This window comes from Poecilia mexicana, unplaced genomic scaffold, assembly GCF_051168715.1.
Source record: "Poecilia mexicana isolate PSO_F unplaced genomic scaffold, ASM5116871v1 scaffold_18, whole genome shotgun sequence".
NCBI lineage: Eukaryota > Metazoa > Chordata > Actinopteri > Cyprinodontiformes > Poeciliidae > Poecilia > Poecilia mexicana.
Window position 1 is genome coordinate 17,992,085 of NW_028263387.1, and position 17,045 is coordinate 18,009,129.

The 17,045-nt window shown below is 40.9% G+C and overlaps 1 protein-coding gene across 3 annotated transcripts in view; it reads right to left on the minus strand.

Annotated features, from left to right (window-relative positions):
* pcxb (pyruvate carboxylase b) overlaps positions 1–17,045 on the minus strand; it is a 381,625-nt gene that overhangs the window by 171,134 nt on the left and 193,446 nt on the right. The window lies entirely within an intron of this gene.

Sequence of the window (17,045 nt, forward strand, 5' to 3'; positions counted from 1 at the left end):
AGAAGCTCTCGTATTGGGTTACACAACTCAAGTGGCTTCAGTGCTGAAGCACTGGAAGGTGCTTGCAACGGTTCCCACGCCGTTACATCTGTAGAAAAGGCCAATATTTGATCCATTCTTTCTTAGATAACCGAGTATCATCATTGATAATTCAGATAAGCTATTTTTAAAAGCTGTTTCAAAGCAGCCATGTTTGTGAACAAAGCAAATAGTACATATGCACACAGCCTGGATTCATTTATAGCATCTACTGACATAAAAACGGTTATGAACAGAAAAAAACAAACAGCATTTGCAAATTCAGCTGTAAAATAACATCTACAGCAATAATATAGGTAGAAGTTTACAAATCTCGAACAAACTTAAAGTACCGTCTGCTTAACAATCCTGATCAAACATGGAGAACCAACATTTTGCTTTATATTGTGGAAATCTGGGAGTCAACCCAGAACAACTGGGACCAACATTTGGTTGTGAATCCAAATGAAACTGTTGACGTTCCTGGACAAAGTGAAAACCAGCTGAACCGTCTTTCCTCCATCATTTGCTGTGATTCAGGGCCGATCCACTGCTTTCTGATGCGTGGACAACAGGCTGCTGACGACCATGTTACGACTGCAGGGGAAGGGGATTTGTTTACATTTATGAGAAGCAAACACCAAATGTGACGGCTTCTCCTGCCCCTCCTCTCCAAAGCAGGGAAGCCAAAACCACTAACAGATCTTGTTGTTCCCTATTCGTTGCTTTGGCAGGCCCCAATAATACTCAACATCAGCTGAACTGAAACATAAGTAGTAAAAGCCAACAGATTAGCCGATTGTGTCTCTGGTGCTCGGTTATTTCAAAGCACATCTGCTGGTTTCAGAAAGTGACATGATTTGTTAGGAGATCCTTTGTTACCTGCAGCTGAATTTAACGCTGATCTAGGGAGAAAGCAAGACACGAGCTCGGAGCAATCTGCAACTGAGCGACGCTAATTTAACTTCAAAACATGTAATTTAGCATGACAACACCAGCAATTAGGAGAAAACAAAAATAATTATCTGCCTAATCTATCTAGATGTGAGTTTTTGGAGGAGTAGCACTGCGGCAGGCTGCGACATCTTAGCGGGTTTGGGACTTTCCAGAACCACAACTGAAATATTATCCAACCTCACCGAGTTCAGGCGGGACGATGCAGGAATATTTCTGCCACAAGCTGCACGGGACTCTCCTGCGCCGATGTGCTTCGTGTCAAACTCCAACCTTCTCTACATTGAGTTTGGCTGATATGGCATTTTATGCCACAAAACCTTCTGAAAAAGAGCCAAAATATTTGTTGTTTACTGGAGGCATTGCTGGCAAAGGGCAATCTATTTGCAGCTGAACTCAAATACTTATTCCAGCATGGAGTTGACCGTGAAACCTTTAAGCCATTTATGTGGGAGCATTTCAGAAAAAGAAACACTGACGGAGTCACAAAATGCAAAAAAAACAAAGCAATAGAAGACATATCTACAAGGTACTGACGTTAAAGCTGGTCTCTGATTAATAGACGACCATTTACAGTTTCTAAAACGCTAATACTCCTTGAAATAATGTATTAGGGTTGTGAGCATAATGCTCAAACTACAGGACGTGATACTGGGTTAACAGAACAATATTTTATTAACATTTGGGGGAAATTAAGAATTTTAGGTGCAGGATTTTTATATGGCAACAGTACTGATAAATATCGTCAGTCATTTTCCTTGATGCTGATTGGCTTAACACTGAAGAGTGGAAAGAAGGAAGACGTAGATGTTAGCGTCTGTAGTAGCGCTAAGATGCATTTTGATACATATTAAAGGATCTTTGGTGTCTGAACTGCTAAACTAAGCAGCTCTAGGTGTTTTTAGAAAGGAGTATCTGGGGATTTTAGCTAATCTCATAATGCTTTGTTCTTGTCAACCCAACATCATGTCATCAAAAGTTAAACTACAGCAGCGCTCCATCTATTCAGCCCAAAAGCAACACAGCAACTCAGGCAGGATTTCCTGCTCCTCTTTTCCCGTTGTGTTAAATATCCGACCAAACTCAGAGTTAGCAGTGAGGTTTCTCACTGATCTCCAAATCCAATATGGCGGCATCACAGAAAAACTTTCACACCCATCCGTCACTGGTACTTGTACTGCTGATGTTGTCCATTGACGATGAACAAATTCAAGTAGTTTTCCATTTTGTGAAGATCTATTGTTTGAGGTGAACGGGACATAAAGAGTGACGGTGGAAACACATCAGATTGTTGACGCATCTCAAGACAGAACAAAAAAAAAGAGGGAAACTGAAGCGTCGTCCTTCTGTTCAGCTTTAATAATGGTAGCTGTACACTGGCCACCATTTCTCTGATGATCAGACTGACCACCAAGGACTCAGATGAGACGGATAAGAGTGTGTGTGTTTGAGGAGTGGAGGATAATGTGTGAAATATTTCCAATTACCCTTGAGCTTTAGAGCCGCAGCACCACCCGAGTGGTAGACAGCTCTCTAAATGTGAGACCATCAGCAGTGACAGGGGAAATAAAGGAGAAAGAAGGAGCAGTCCACAGCGAGTGTGTGCGTGCATACGAGTGTGTGTCCTGACATCAGGTTAGAGGGCAATTTGATTTCAAACTCATAAGTGGCCCTATTAAAAGCAAGTCTGAGTGTGCGCTGCAGCCACCTTTGAGAGGGAGCCTGTGTGCGTTGCTCTTGTCTGTATCAGTGCCCTTCTGCGTGTGACCGGCAGGAACAACACAGAGCTCAGCTGCCTCCCATCCGCTCCCCCTTCCTCCAGGCCAAACCCTGCCCTAATTTCTGTAATTAAAAAAACTGCTGAGTAACGTGCAACCGCTCAGCAGCTCGTGTGTGCATGTTTTCGTCTGCGTGCGTCTCTGGAGGCCGAGCCCGCCTGCAGCCAAACTCTCAGACAAGCAGTTATGACCAAGGTATGATGCATTTCCCCACAGTGAGCAGAGCAACTGCTGAATCGAGACATTGATTGTGTAGGGGTGGCTTTAGCTCACGATGCGGGTTGCCTAGTCTTTTAAAAAGGAGAACGAGGTCGCCGCTTCAGTTCGCAGAGTAAATGTTGATGTGCAAGTGTTCAAGATGTCAAATCCCTCCACCGCTGCGCAGGGATTTTTCTGCAGTTTTTATAGGACAATGAATATTTCAGTGCAAAACATTCATCTACTACGTCCTTAAATCACCAAACAACAACCAAAGTATTTCTGTGAAGGGAATCTCTGGCAGCCAGGACGTTTCAGAGTGATTTCATAAACGCCAGACGTTTAGATTCCCAAAGTACATTTTGAAGCTTTTTTGAGGAATACAGGTCCAGCAGAGAAGCTGTTCGTCCTCTAAACTGTTCAGTTTGAGATGTTTTAGACAAAATGTGGGTTAACCATTTGTACTTAACTATTAAACTCCATGTTCTGTTGGTTTTGTCTCTGTCATTTGACACTGAACCACAGCAACTCACCATTACATGCAGCTCTGGAAAAAACGAAGAACCTCATTGAAAACCTCCTGGTTATTCCACCAAATATCCTGAGTTAAAACATTAGTATTGTTGTTTCTAAATGAATATAAATTTGCTTCCTTTGCATCGTTTGAGGTCTGAGAGCTCTGCATCTTCTTCCTTATTTGGACCATTTCTCATTTCTGCAAATAAATACTAAATTTTTGTTTGGGATTTCGGAGGCATGTCAGTAGTTCATAGAATAAAAGAACAATGTTTATTTTACTCAAACATAAACCTATAAAAAGTAAAATCAGAGAACTGGTCATTTGAAGTGGTGTCTTAATATATTGCAGAGCTGTATATATTTTATGAAATGGCAGAGGTCTCCTGGATGCAGAACCAAACTGGAGTGAAGTTGCACTCTCTTTTCTTTCTTCCATTTTTTTGTCGTTTCCACCAGTGGCTCTTGGTGCAGCGCCACCACAGGTGAGGAGGGGAACAGGTTTTTCAAAGACTTTGGTTTGTTTAGGTATAGTGAAAGTAAACCGCAGTAGCTGAAAAATGTTGCAACTTTTGTTGCCAATCAAACCAAATCGAACCACTTATTTAAATTTTTCACTCTTAAATTATATGTAAGGAGTAAGGGTGCATGTAGCTTTTCAAACACCGACTTAATTTTCACGTTGTGGTTTGTCGTTTTTGTACAAGTCAGAGAATCAAGTAAATTTTTACAAATGTTTAGAGTGTACTTTCTTTTCAACCTTGTCTGCATCCTTTTCTTAATACAAATATGAAACTAATTTATCCAAGAAAACATCAGCCGTTCATCAAGATCTGAACAAATCAGTTTGTCAGAACTGGAACCTAGACATTAATCAGCATGTTACGAGTTTCTTTTTTATTCTCTTCACAATTATAGTTAACAAGGCTGCAGAAAAACAAGTCCTGAAATGATAAATACAGACTGTCAGCAGATGGAGGTTGATGGCCATTAACATTACCTTACATTCAGGTCTGCGGAGGCTATGAAAGGATGTTAATGCACTAATTCAGAGTATTCACAACCTATTACCTGCATGTATCAGAACTGTGGAAGAAAAGGCACAAAAGAGGTTGTTTTTAACGTAATTATAAATGATATGCTGTGGGCATTGCCTAATAACACTGTCAGTGAACTTCTGACAAAGAGGACTGGAAGTTTAGAGGACAGAAGCGAAAAAAAAATCATGTTTCCTAATAAGAACTAATAAAAAGTGAACTGGTGCTGAATTTTGATAAATATCAGGAGCGTGGACTTGAAACAGCCCGACGCGCTCGGCTGCTGGGAGTTTCATTACAGCAAAGCAGCGTGGGTAATTTGACTATGACATGCACCTTTAAAGGAAGCAGCGAGCTGCAATGAAAGAGGCAGACGGCGGGCGAGACGGCGAGGAAAGACAAAACGGGGGTGGAGGAAATCTGTGTCCAAACTATAAAGGTGTTGGAATGATATAAGGCTGAGCTTCCTGCAAGGCGTTACCTTCATGCATCGCTTGTTTGCTCTCCCTCGCTCCTTTCCTGCACGCACTAATTTAGCCTTCTAATTTCCTCTGCTTCACCTTCAACGACTTCTGATTCAGTCTTTTGTTCGCTGAATTTGTTCCTCATCTTGGCTACTTTCTGACCTCTATGCTCTCCTGCTTTGGATCTTTTGTTTCGCTGCTTCTTTTTAGACTTTCAGTTTTGCTCTCCAGACCGAAAAAAATTCTACAAACCTCTCATCCAGTCCGAGTGTTCAAATTTTAATCATCTCAGTGTCAAGCCTTCAAACTGCAAGAACCGTCTCAGTGCTGCACCACCGCCTCAAAAACTTTCATATCAACTCATTCCTTATGCACCACATCAAGCTGTAATATACCAGTGAAATTCATATTCACTTTTTTACAGTCAATTTTCCCTCATTTTTTCATGATTTATTGAAAATTTCTTTTTATTTCCACACCAAAAGACACTGCATTTGAAGAACAGCTGTTTAAATCTCCACCACTGGCTATAAAACCCTCTTAATAAGCAAAGAGCCTTGAAACCTGCAAAAAAATAAAATTTGGCCGACATGGATAGATAAGAAGGAACATTTTAAATACAAACCCCCCACTGTAAAACACAGTGGTGGCAGAATCATGCTGCAGGAATAATTTTCTTCTGCAATGGCAGGGTAGCTGGTCAGAGTTGAAAGGGAGATTCATAGTTAAATAGATATAGTCAACGTTACACTGATTTAGATGAAAACCAGATGTATTTATTTGCTACAATCAATGAAAATAAGCTTCACAGTTTATGTGTCAGAACAAGCAGCAAGGTTTCCTCCAGTTCCTGTCTTTTCTCTGGTCAATGGAAGTTTAGTGATGCACTGGTCAATCGGCCAATTATTGAAATCAACCAATTTCCCATCGATTGGCAAGTCAAATAGTGGAAAATGGAACAAACTCGCCAAACTCAAACATGCACGTTTTAGCGGTGGTGGGAACATTTCCACTCACCTGCTAATAGTGGAGCTAATTTTTCGTTTAGCGCTTGAGTCAATTTTGAAAACATTTAGCACCCAAGTTATTTTGTCCCCAACAACATGATCTTGCACTATTTTATATGATTGGTAACTCTGTACTAGTTTTTAGATGTACCGTTTAAAAAGCCTTTCTAGGGACAAATGCTGCCAATTAGCTTTTGCTATAAGCGCTTTGATGCAAACATGGGACTGTGGTTCTGTCCAGTTTGTCCACGTCGACGTCCCAATCAACATAGACAAATCCCCATCAAATAAACTTAGATTAAATTAAATTTAGCAGTAGCATAACTACTATTTATGGTTAGCACTTTAGCATTAGCCTAACAACTATTTACCATTAGCGCTTTAGCATTAGCCTAACTACTATTTAGTTAGCGCTTTAGCATTAGCCTAACTACTATTTAGTTAGCGCTTTAGCATGAGCCTAACTACTATTTAGTTAGCGCTTTAGCATGAGCCTAACTACTATTTACAGATAGCGCTTTAGCATTAGCATAACTACTGTTTACCGTTGGCGCTTTAGCATTAGCCTAACTACTGTTTACCGTTGGCGCTTTAGCATTAGCCTAACTACTGTTTACCGTTGGCGCTTTAGCATTAGCCTAACTACTGTTTACCGTTGGCGCTTTAGCATTAGCCTAACTACTGTTTACCGTTGGCGCTTTAGCATTAGCCTAACTACTGTTTACCGTTGGCGCTTTAGCATTAGCCTAACTACTGTTTACCGTTGGCGCTTTAGCATTAGCCTAACTACTGTTTACCGTTGGCGCTTTAGCATTAGCTCAACTTGAACGTTTTAGAGCACGCTGCAGTTTGCAAAAATCTGACAAAAAAAATCTGAGGGCCGTATTATTTTATTCATAACTAAGTAATAACCAATTCCTTTACCATCTGTTGGATTCAGTACTGCCATCTTCATCAGGAACCGTGTAGCTTTTATTGATGATTCTTGGCAAATTAATTTATTTAAATAAAACAAGAAACCTGGATGAGTAAAATAAGTTACTGTAGTTGGAAATAAAAACAGAATCAGGAGGTCAAAACTGGAAATCGGCAGTTCGGCCTGATCGGTGCATCTAAAGGATTAACCGCAGGGCATCTGAGCGTTCAGGAGAATTAGATGAATTATTTGAGCTCTAAACAACAAAGCTGACTTCAGGTTGGTCTGAGAGCTCATGAGCAGGACACTGTTTGACCCGCGATCCTATATTCTCTCCTCTCTGGACCAAACAAAGCAGAAAAAAACGAGGATCTGTCTGCAGAGCATCAACTCAGACCATTTCCTCTCCATGACTACGAGGAAAAACACTATAGGGATGCATCGCCCTTTTCCTCTCGATGCACAGACACTGAATCAGTACATTATCCTGCACTGAGGGGATGAGTCTGGCTACAATGGAGCCACCTCAGACAGTTTGCTGCAGAATTTATTGGCTTTTTAGACCCTGTAAGCACCTTCTTCTCCAGAAAGCGCCGTTTAGTGAAAAATGTAGCAGCTTTAGGCTCACTGTCCTTACAGCAGGGACGGCAGCGGAAGAGCTTGTGCTGATGCTTTACCTTTACTATACAGACACTTTAAACGCCATGTGTTTGTGTGAAATGAGTAAGAAGTTGTTCTAACCCCATGTAATAATGTGAAGTTAAATGTAAAAACTATCTGAAAGATATTTACTTTAGAAAAGTGTTAAAATCTGTTGGTATCACCAAGTTCTCTTCCTTCCTAATCCGGTTACCAGAAGGACACAGTGGCTGTTTTCCAAAACAAACCCCACAAGGTGAAGGACCAAACCTGAGCGAATACGAATCGGATCCGGACTGGAGGCGCCTCAGAACCTTTAGGTCTCATTCATTAAACACTGATACATGCCGAGCGAATCCTTCATTAATGTCGACGCTCAAACTGATGCTGATCCCATTAAAGTGACTCCGACACGATGAAACGAGCTGAAACGCCGAGACGCCGTTGCTGCAGTGAATGCATGAGGAGTCTCTCTGCCGACGTCTGCGTTCATCTGGAGTTTGAGAAGCTCAAGATGAAGGTCTTTCCCGGCGCAACTTCAGCCTGATCAGACGACTAAATGAAAAACGTGCTCATATTAAACGTGTGAACAAACTGCAAACAAAAGGTATAAAATCCATAAAATGTTGAAGTTTAAATTCCCAAGAATATTTATTGGAAATATTTTGTTTTGCCACAGCAAAGTCCAGGAAGTTCAGGAGCTTTTCTCTGTTATAAAGCCGCAGAAAAGGATCAGAACCTCTGAGGAATAATTCTCAGAATTAAAGTCTTCAGTATTTTAGGGTTACCCTAATTTCTTGTTCGGTTTATCTAGCGCTAAAATTTAATTGCATTCTAATTGATCCTAGTTATTTAACAGCAGTTAATTAGTCTAATTAATTTAAGATGTTTTCATTGCCTTGTCGCTCCCTGGACTAGAATACAGACTGATTTCTTGGTGAAAAAATTCAAAATTCTTACTTTAACTCTAGGAGTAAAGTCTTTTTAATCTTTTTTCTTAGATTCCTGAGAAAATACTCAAAATACTCGGATTAAAGTCAGAGTTCTGGGATTAACGTGTCTCTAATCTTATTCTGTACCAAACAGCAACTTTCTTCTATAATAATAAAAAATCTCGTCTGCTAGCTTGGTGAAAACTGCTTCACATCTGCTTTTGTACGGAGCCAATATAAATACGTCATGAATTGCTTTAAACTAAACTGTAAAATTTACTTTCACTTTAACATGAACTTTTTCCAAACTGACAGATGAAATCTGTGGATTGGATTGAGTTTTACCACGCAGGCCGGACAGGAGCCGACGTCCAAGTCCCGTCATTATGAATTCAGTCACTTATGACCCTCACAGAGGTAATCACAGAACTTTTTCTTTATTTAATCAAGTCACAATTTGACCAACTGACATTTAAAGGAAAAAAAAAGATTGGAGTTTCATCACAGAGGAAACTGAGGTTTAAAAGTGGGGCTAATTATAAACACAGTCCAACATGTTGAATTTTAAATGAAAATGTCACTTCCAACAAGTAAAACAAGAAAATGCATGAAGCCTAACAGCTTTTGTGGGATTTTGGCAACAATAAAATACGGTTTGTACAAAAGTAGATAAGCAAGGAAAGGCTATGTAGCGACTCAAAACTTAAAACTCAAGGAATCGCCTTGATACACCCAGTAAAAACCCTAAAGCTCATTATTTATCTCAGAAAGTGTCAATTATTTTACAGAAAAGAAAACCTGGTCACTTAGCGAGCGAATAACACTGAGCTGCAGCTTTAATGCAAAACTACTAAACCTTAACCAATAACTCAAAAGTAGTTTGAGATCATCACCTTCTCCTCATTTGCATCACAAAAAATCACTCAGATGTAATAAAAATAAACTAAATATGCCTAAAATCTGCAGCTGGTGGATTATCTGCAGTAGAAACACACCGTTTCTCTCTAGCAGTGGATGTCCAAGCAAATTAACTGAGAAACAAAGAGAAATCCCAGCTCCAGCTCAGGACACACAATTGACACAAGAAACCAAAGTGACAATGTGTGGTCACAATGCAGGGAGCTATATTTGGTGAAAACAGCACATCAGCACAAACACCTCACACTGGCTGCCAACAACGGAGCGAGAGGTCAGATGATGAGGGGTTTTCTGCAGCAGCAGCAGCAGCATGTGGCCCCGTGGCAGCAAATGAATTCACTGTGGACCCGACGATATAATGAAGTTTCTCCGGTCGAACTAGATCAAAATGCTCAGCAAACCTAAAGCAGAAACAATAAAGAGAGCGATGTGGCAATGGCGATATCCAATACGGTGAACTACAACGGAGGATTAGCCTTGAAACGCATTAAACCAGGCGCCTGCTACTCCATTCCTGCAACTTTTATCATGTTCCTCCTCCAGAGGTGATTAAATATCAAACTTTGTGGTGCCAAGATTGAAAAAGTACCAAAAAAAATACCCCAGTACATACGTTTAATAAAATGCTAATAATTTAAGCATGCAGCATTTTAGCAAAACAACAAAAGTAGCTATTTTTGAATCCAAAGCAATAAAAAGGGTTTTAGTTGGTGCACCTTATTAAAACAAAATCACATTATCTCAATTCATTTCAGAGGCAAAGAAACCTCAGCAACAAGAACACAATTTGAAAGAAGATTTTAGTTGCATTTTCAGGATGAATCTGTGGTCCAATTAGATCCCCAGTGCTTCATTAAGCTCTGCAGAGGCGTCATAATCAAACACTGGATTCAGGTGTGTTGAACTAGAGGACCTTTGAAAACATGGACGCCCAAGTCCAGACATCCAGAACGGCTCGTTACCAGACCTCTGCAGAGCTGAATGTCTGCAGGTGATGAGATCCAGCTATTTTATTCAGGCGTGTTGCAGCAGGGAAGCGTGTACAAGCTGCAGGATGGTCGCTCTGCAGGACTGGAAATGGGCGACCCCGCTCTAAAACATGCCGGTCTCTGGCCTGCATGTCAAAATCGTATCAGAAACATGGAAAATATTAAAGTTTGCCTCCAGGACAACAAACTGGCACAATTTTAATGTTAGTTGCAGCCAAGAAAATGCAAAAATAAAATTTTAAAAGGATGCCAATGGACCCAGGAGTGATAAATCTGTGTGTGACCCAGTTAGAAATAATTTCTAAAAGAAAGGAAGTACAACTAACCAACTTTTTAACTTCTGGTTTTAAATTAAATTAACTAAGCGTTCTGCGTCCCAGAGCCTTTCAACTCTGCAGCTCCAGCTTTATTTATTTCTCAGTAATAAACACTGCAGTTTGTCAATGCAGTTTTAATTTGTGTTCTGCTTTCAAGGCTGCAGCGCTGGAACGTGTTCACATCTGAGGAAGGGAAAGTTCAAGAGGGAAACGTTTTGTTTCTATGCCAGGTTTTTTTAACTAATAACTGGGGGAAACACGAGGCAGAGTTTGACTTCCAGTTCATTTCCAACGTGAAGCAGGAAGAAGATCAGAAAATTTGACCCGGCTCTTGTTTTTAGATTATCCTTGTTTAGTTTTAGCCGTTTGCATTCCCTTCCTTATAGTTTATATATTTCCTCATTTAAACAGGAACTCAGAGGGAAGTGTCACTTAAAGTTTGCATCTCTGCTTCCTAAAATCGTCTCTCCTGCTGACCTTTGCTCCTTTCCCTTCACTGCATTGCGATGGGTCTAATCCTGACACCTCTCTTCCTTTTTGTCCCAAATATGATTTTTTTTTTTGCTCTCACCACAGGACGGCTGCTGCCATCATCGCCTCCCTCAACGTCCTACCCTGTGCCCACCTCACCTTCACAACCCAGAATGAATCTGGAGATTTCCTGCCCCCTTTTCATCATTTTCAACTCCTCTGTGTTTTTGTCCTCCATGTGGCAAAGCTACCACCCACTCCTCCCCTCATCATCCCCCAAAGGCTCCCGTTAAGACTCATGATCAGACGGAGCCAGCCAAATCTTGTAGCTCTTCTCATCTCGAGATGATCCGGGGTTTCTTTTCTGAGACGCCGACAGTGGGAAATCTGTGCGTGTCTCTCAGAGGCAGCGACAGATTGAGAGGGAAGCGATACAGCAGGATGTCAGCTTTTTCTTTTTCTGTTCTTTGAGAGGAAAAATAAAAGGCGCCAGTGGAAGCAAAATACTGAGCAGGAAAGGTAGAACAGAAAAGAACAGAGTATAAAATCCCTCTGATTGCACCGGAGGAATGAATATGTCAATGTTTAAAAAGAGGCTGAATCGTTAACTTTACGGTGCTTTAAAACATAATATTCTCATGTTAAAAATCACAAATCTGATGCATAAGACATCTGCAACAGCAATAAGCAGTAGAATTAACTGGAGGTTAATTTTTGCTTCAGTAAAATGATTTGATGAGACTCTGGAAAAGATTATTGTGTGCAAAAAGTAGTTAGCCTGTCGGTGAAGCTAAATGGCCGTTTCAACGCTGAACAAAATCCAGCATCCAAAGATTTGCTTAAAAATAAGTTACATGAAGAATTTGTTTCTATTTATTCAAGAAAACATTTCAGTTTCTAGGGCAGTGCTCACACATCCGGCAAAACAGACCAAAATTAGATATTTTCTCCTTGTAGACACCCTTATTCCGATGTTTTAACTCCCCCAAAACATCCAAACTGAGTCACTTTCAGAAGTTTCATGTCTGAACGGTCAGCATGACCGTTGAGCCCCACGCAGCAAATCCTGACGTAAACAGTGGCTGAAATTTATGGTTATTAAAACTTCCCAGTTTGCAACACAGGTGGAAAGATGTGAAGCAATTAATACACTAAGGTGCTGTAGATATAAGCATATATAGATAATTAGGCCATTTGCTGTCTAAACTCTGCAAACCAATGACAAAGAAGCGATGTACAGAATGAAAATGGCTGGAGGTCCAGCGGTTTTATAGCCACCGGGAATCATAACTGAGCCATAATTGAGGCTAACAGCTTCGAAAGGATCCTTTGGCTGTGCAGCAGACAACGTTAAACCAGGAAGCAATTTAGCCCTGTTCCTTATCTGCTCATGCCTGCAAGAGAAAAACTGCAGGATATCATTACTTTAAAATATTCTGTGGTTAACAGCCGGTGGATTTAATCAGACCTCGACGCATCGCCTGTTGAAACTCAGGTTAAAGCTGGAAGCAAATGGAAGAACAGCAGCAGCAGCAGCCAGGGAGACACTGAGGGAATGTGTTTGTTTTCTGTTTATAGAGTGAAGTGCTGCGTTTATGACCCATACAGGTTTATTACTCAGAATATGATGGATGGCAGAGGAAGCAGGTGGACAGCCTTCATAGGTTCGGGTAAATTCTGCTGCATTATTCTTTTGCTTTAGGAAAAACAGGTTTAAGTGCCGTAAAAGCCAAAACGCAGTTATTTTACTCGCAGTCAAAGATTTTATTGCCTCCTGAACAACAGGCTGTCACGTCTCCAGATGTGGGCTGTATTTACAGCACATCTAGGCTGCTTTTTGTCATTTGTTGCATTTTAATTCTCAGCTTAGCTTTTGGCTGTCGAGGAGCCGTCAAACATCAGGAACAGAAGGAGGGAAGCTTTTGCAACGTCTCGCCGTTCATCAACCCCAAAGCCAACGATACGGCAGCAAATATCTCACCGCAATGAAAACGCAGCACTGACCTACATGCAGAAACAAAGCAGGAAGTGTTTTTCTTCTCTGATCGGGTAAACTGGTTCAGGTTCTCTTTGAGACTCGGAGGGAAGACGTAGTGACTGAAGAGCGTCCAAAAAACATGTGTACCAACACAAAACCTATAAAAATTACATGGACAGAAAAGTTAAACACCTGAAGAGGAAGAAAATGTTTCCTGCTGTTTCTCCTTACCAGGAAAGCTGCAATTTTTAACTGAAAACAAGGATTTCCCTCCAGCAGCCGTACATAAAACACAGTTATTTGTCATTTTAGCATCCAAACTCCAGTGTTTTGTTTTTCAGGGAGAAGATGACGCAGGCCTGCAGCTACTGTTTGTGAATGATTACTCAGCCCAAGTCAGTGGGCAGAAAAACAATCTAATGCCTGCGAAGTCAAATCAGAAACAGAGAGAAAATAAAGTAACAATAAGGAGAAAAAAAGGACAAGAAACAAATAAGAGATGCTCGGGCTGTAAATAACAGAACAAACATGGTGGAACAAGGACTGTTTTATACGGACAATGACGAAAAACTCAGACAAGGTTTGGCGTCACTTTGGAGCAGAGATCTGCTCTCGTGGTGGACCAGAGCGGAGACGGAAACAACCAGAGACGCAGCCGGTAAGACAGAGACCGAATCGGACCGCTAGTCTGCCGACAGCCTGGATTAGCGTTAGCCTAGCCACCGGCTCGTTAGCGCATGAGTTTACGGCAATATCTGAACTTAAACATGATAAAGTGACGTTGTAAAGTCAGTCGTGTTCATTGGTGATTTTGATGGTCGTAATGTGTTTCTATCAGTTTAAATCATTTAAACTAGGTAATAAAATAACTTGAATATCAATTTGAAATGTTGCACTTTAAAGTTAAAGAACTTAAATTAGTTATTTTATTTAACTTGAATCGTTTTGTAGTTGATTCACAGTGATTTGCTTATTTACATAGTTTGCTCAGTATTTTCTTTGCAGTTTGAGTGAAATTAATTTATGTAAATTTAAATATAGATTAGTCATATGTATTATTTTTTTTCTTTTTGGGGGTTGTTTAAAGTTTTTTTTTTTAACAGCTTCTGGAAATGTCCTGACACACTGATAAATAAATTAATGAAGAAAACTGCTTGGTGTTTTGAGTGAAATCCAAGTGGGGAAGCTGCACAAACTAAAGGAGAACTTAAAGAAATGCTTAACGAGTTTGTGAATAAAGAGGTAAAAATACTAGCTGTGAAATAATAAAAAATCTGGGTTTTATTCTGATGCAACAGTAACAGCTCATACGGCTAATTGAATGGTAACGGTCTTAATATTTCCCTCCAAACTCAGCAAACTTCATGTTACAAGTTTTAATTTATTTACATAAAGCTTTCCAAAAAACTTACCGTTTCTGAATTTTAAAGATAAATTATAATTAAAACATTTTTACAAGTAAAACAGCAAAATACCCCCTTCGCATGTCACGTTCTGCCAGTCGTACTGTAATTAATAGTACAATGCTCAATCTGCAGCGAACTGCAGGTTATGTTTCTGAGGGATGTTTCAACAAGTTCCACACAGTCCTCGCCTCAAAAACACTGCAAACGCCGTTTTACACCCACGGAGCCGTTGACCCCGTCCCTCCTGTGCACTCCGAGTTCGCTCCTGCAGGCTTTCATTATCAACTCTTACAAAACATAATGGATCCTTCACACCACACACAGAAGCTGCATATATGTGCAAACGAAGATTTAATCTCAGCAGCCACGCATAAAGGAAAGCCAAACTTCATCACCCACACAAAGACGGCAACCAAGCAGCAAATCAAGTTGGAGATTATAGCAGTAAACCAAACAAAAAAACAGCAAAGACAGACGAGTGAAGGGCAGGATAATAAAAACAGGGCATGAAAAGAACAGAACAGCAGGGAAACAGTTTAATTACGGTTTTAAAACAACCTTAAAGAAAACACTTTTTTAAAGACCAGACTCCAGAAGTTGCTGATAAAGTGCTGCACAGCATTTCAGATCAGTTTGACAAATTAAAAAAAGCTCTTTGTGTACATCATTAAGTAACATGACAGCAACCATGATGAACTTTAACAGCCAATGGATCGTCCAGGGAGCAGCATTCAGGTAAACATAAAATCTGATGTTTCCTATCATTTTTGTTCCATCTTTCCTAAAGAAGTTACAGAGCAGCGTCTCTGAACGCACAACACGTCCAGGCGGCTGGGCTACAGCAGCAGGAGACCACACCAGGCGCGACTGCTGTCGGCTAAGAACAGGAAACAGAGGCTCCAGTTATTACAGGCTGACCAGAACTGGACAGTAGGAGACTGGAAAACCATTGAATCTGCCGAGTCTCGATTCCTGCTGCGACGTTCGGATGGTCGGGTCAGAGTTTGGCGTCAACAACATGGAAGCTTGGATCCATCCTGCCTTGCATCAGCGGTCCAGACTGGTGGTGGTGCAGTGGTGTGGGGATATTTTCCTGGCACACTTTGGGTCCACTGGTACCAACTGATCATCGTGTCAAGGCCACAGTATTGTTGCTGACCATGTCCATCCCTTTATGACCACAGAGTACCATCTTCTGACGGCCATGTCATAAACACTTTTTCCTGTTCCTGTGCTCGTTAAAGACAACAGCAGCTTCTGCGTAAATGCACTGGAATGTGTCAGAACTTGACATTATAATGCTTGTTGTGATCAAATATTTGAGAAAAATCTCGACTTCCTTTGCTCAGTATCTCAGACTGGTTTCTTGAACTCGACTGGCCTCCACAGTCACCAGATCTCAGTCCAATAGAGATCTAGTTATGGACGTTCAGCCGACAAATCTGCAGCGACTGCATGATGCCATCGTGTTAATATGGACCAGAATCTCTCAGGAATGTTACCTCGTTGAATCTCTGCCACGAAGGATTTAGGCAAAAGGAAGTCCAGCCCTTGTACCTAATAAAGTGGCCGGTGAGTGTAAAGTATTAACACATGGGCAACTTTAATGGTTGAAAGACAGAAAAATGTCTGTTTGTTCGGAGGTGAGCCCCGAGTTGGGAGCAGGCGCTTTATTTCCGTTTTAATTGTCAATTAATGGAAACAGACAGCGGCTGATCGGAGCACCTGGCTGAGGGCGAGCCATAATTAAACTCATTAGAATTAGAAAGGAGACTTTTGTTCTCGATCAGCCATTAAAGCAGCCAAAACACAAGGCGCTACGCCAAAGTAGTTTGTCTCTCTGCTTCATCCCTCCTCCGCCTCCTGCAGCGCTTTCAATCCTTCACCAACTTTATTAACAGAACAATCACTTCTGCACCTTGGCCCTGCGCTCACTGCAAATACTTCAATTTTCTTACTCGTTGCATTTTCTCATTTTCTCCCGATTACTGCCAAAACTTGTTTGTGCAAGTAGTTTATGCCACTAACTTGTTTTCCCGAACAAAACAACAGCTTTTTAACTTTTTGGACGGCGTCACGGCTCCAACTGTTTGCCGTTTTACGGTCCCCGGGCCAATCCGAATACTCTGCTCCAGCAGATTGTGTTTTCCGAGTGCTCTGGTTCGTCTCCAGCAGCAAGATGGTGAGCATCTCACAGTTTCTATTAGTTCATCTGGGTGGAAATGAATGGAGTGATTTGATGAAATATTAAACAGCACATGTCAAACCCAATCAACAGATTGCACTTTTTTTCCTCAAAAGCAAAGAAATCTTTAATCATACATGCAGGGACAGTTGGTTTCTTCAGATGTATATTCTAATTGGATAAGAGGGTGTTTGTTTCTGAAACTGTGTTATAGTGGAAAGAGGGGATTCATAGAAATCCACTGAGGTTTCTTTGATTCGCTTATGAAAGCTCAACCCTCAAGGAAAAGCTAAAATTAGCACAAAGAGGTACAAAAAAGTGT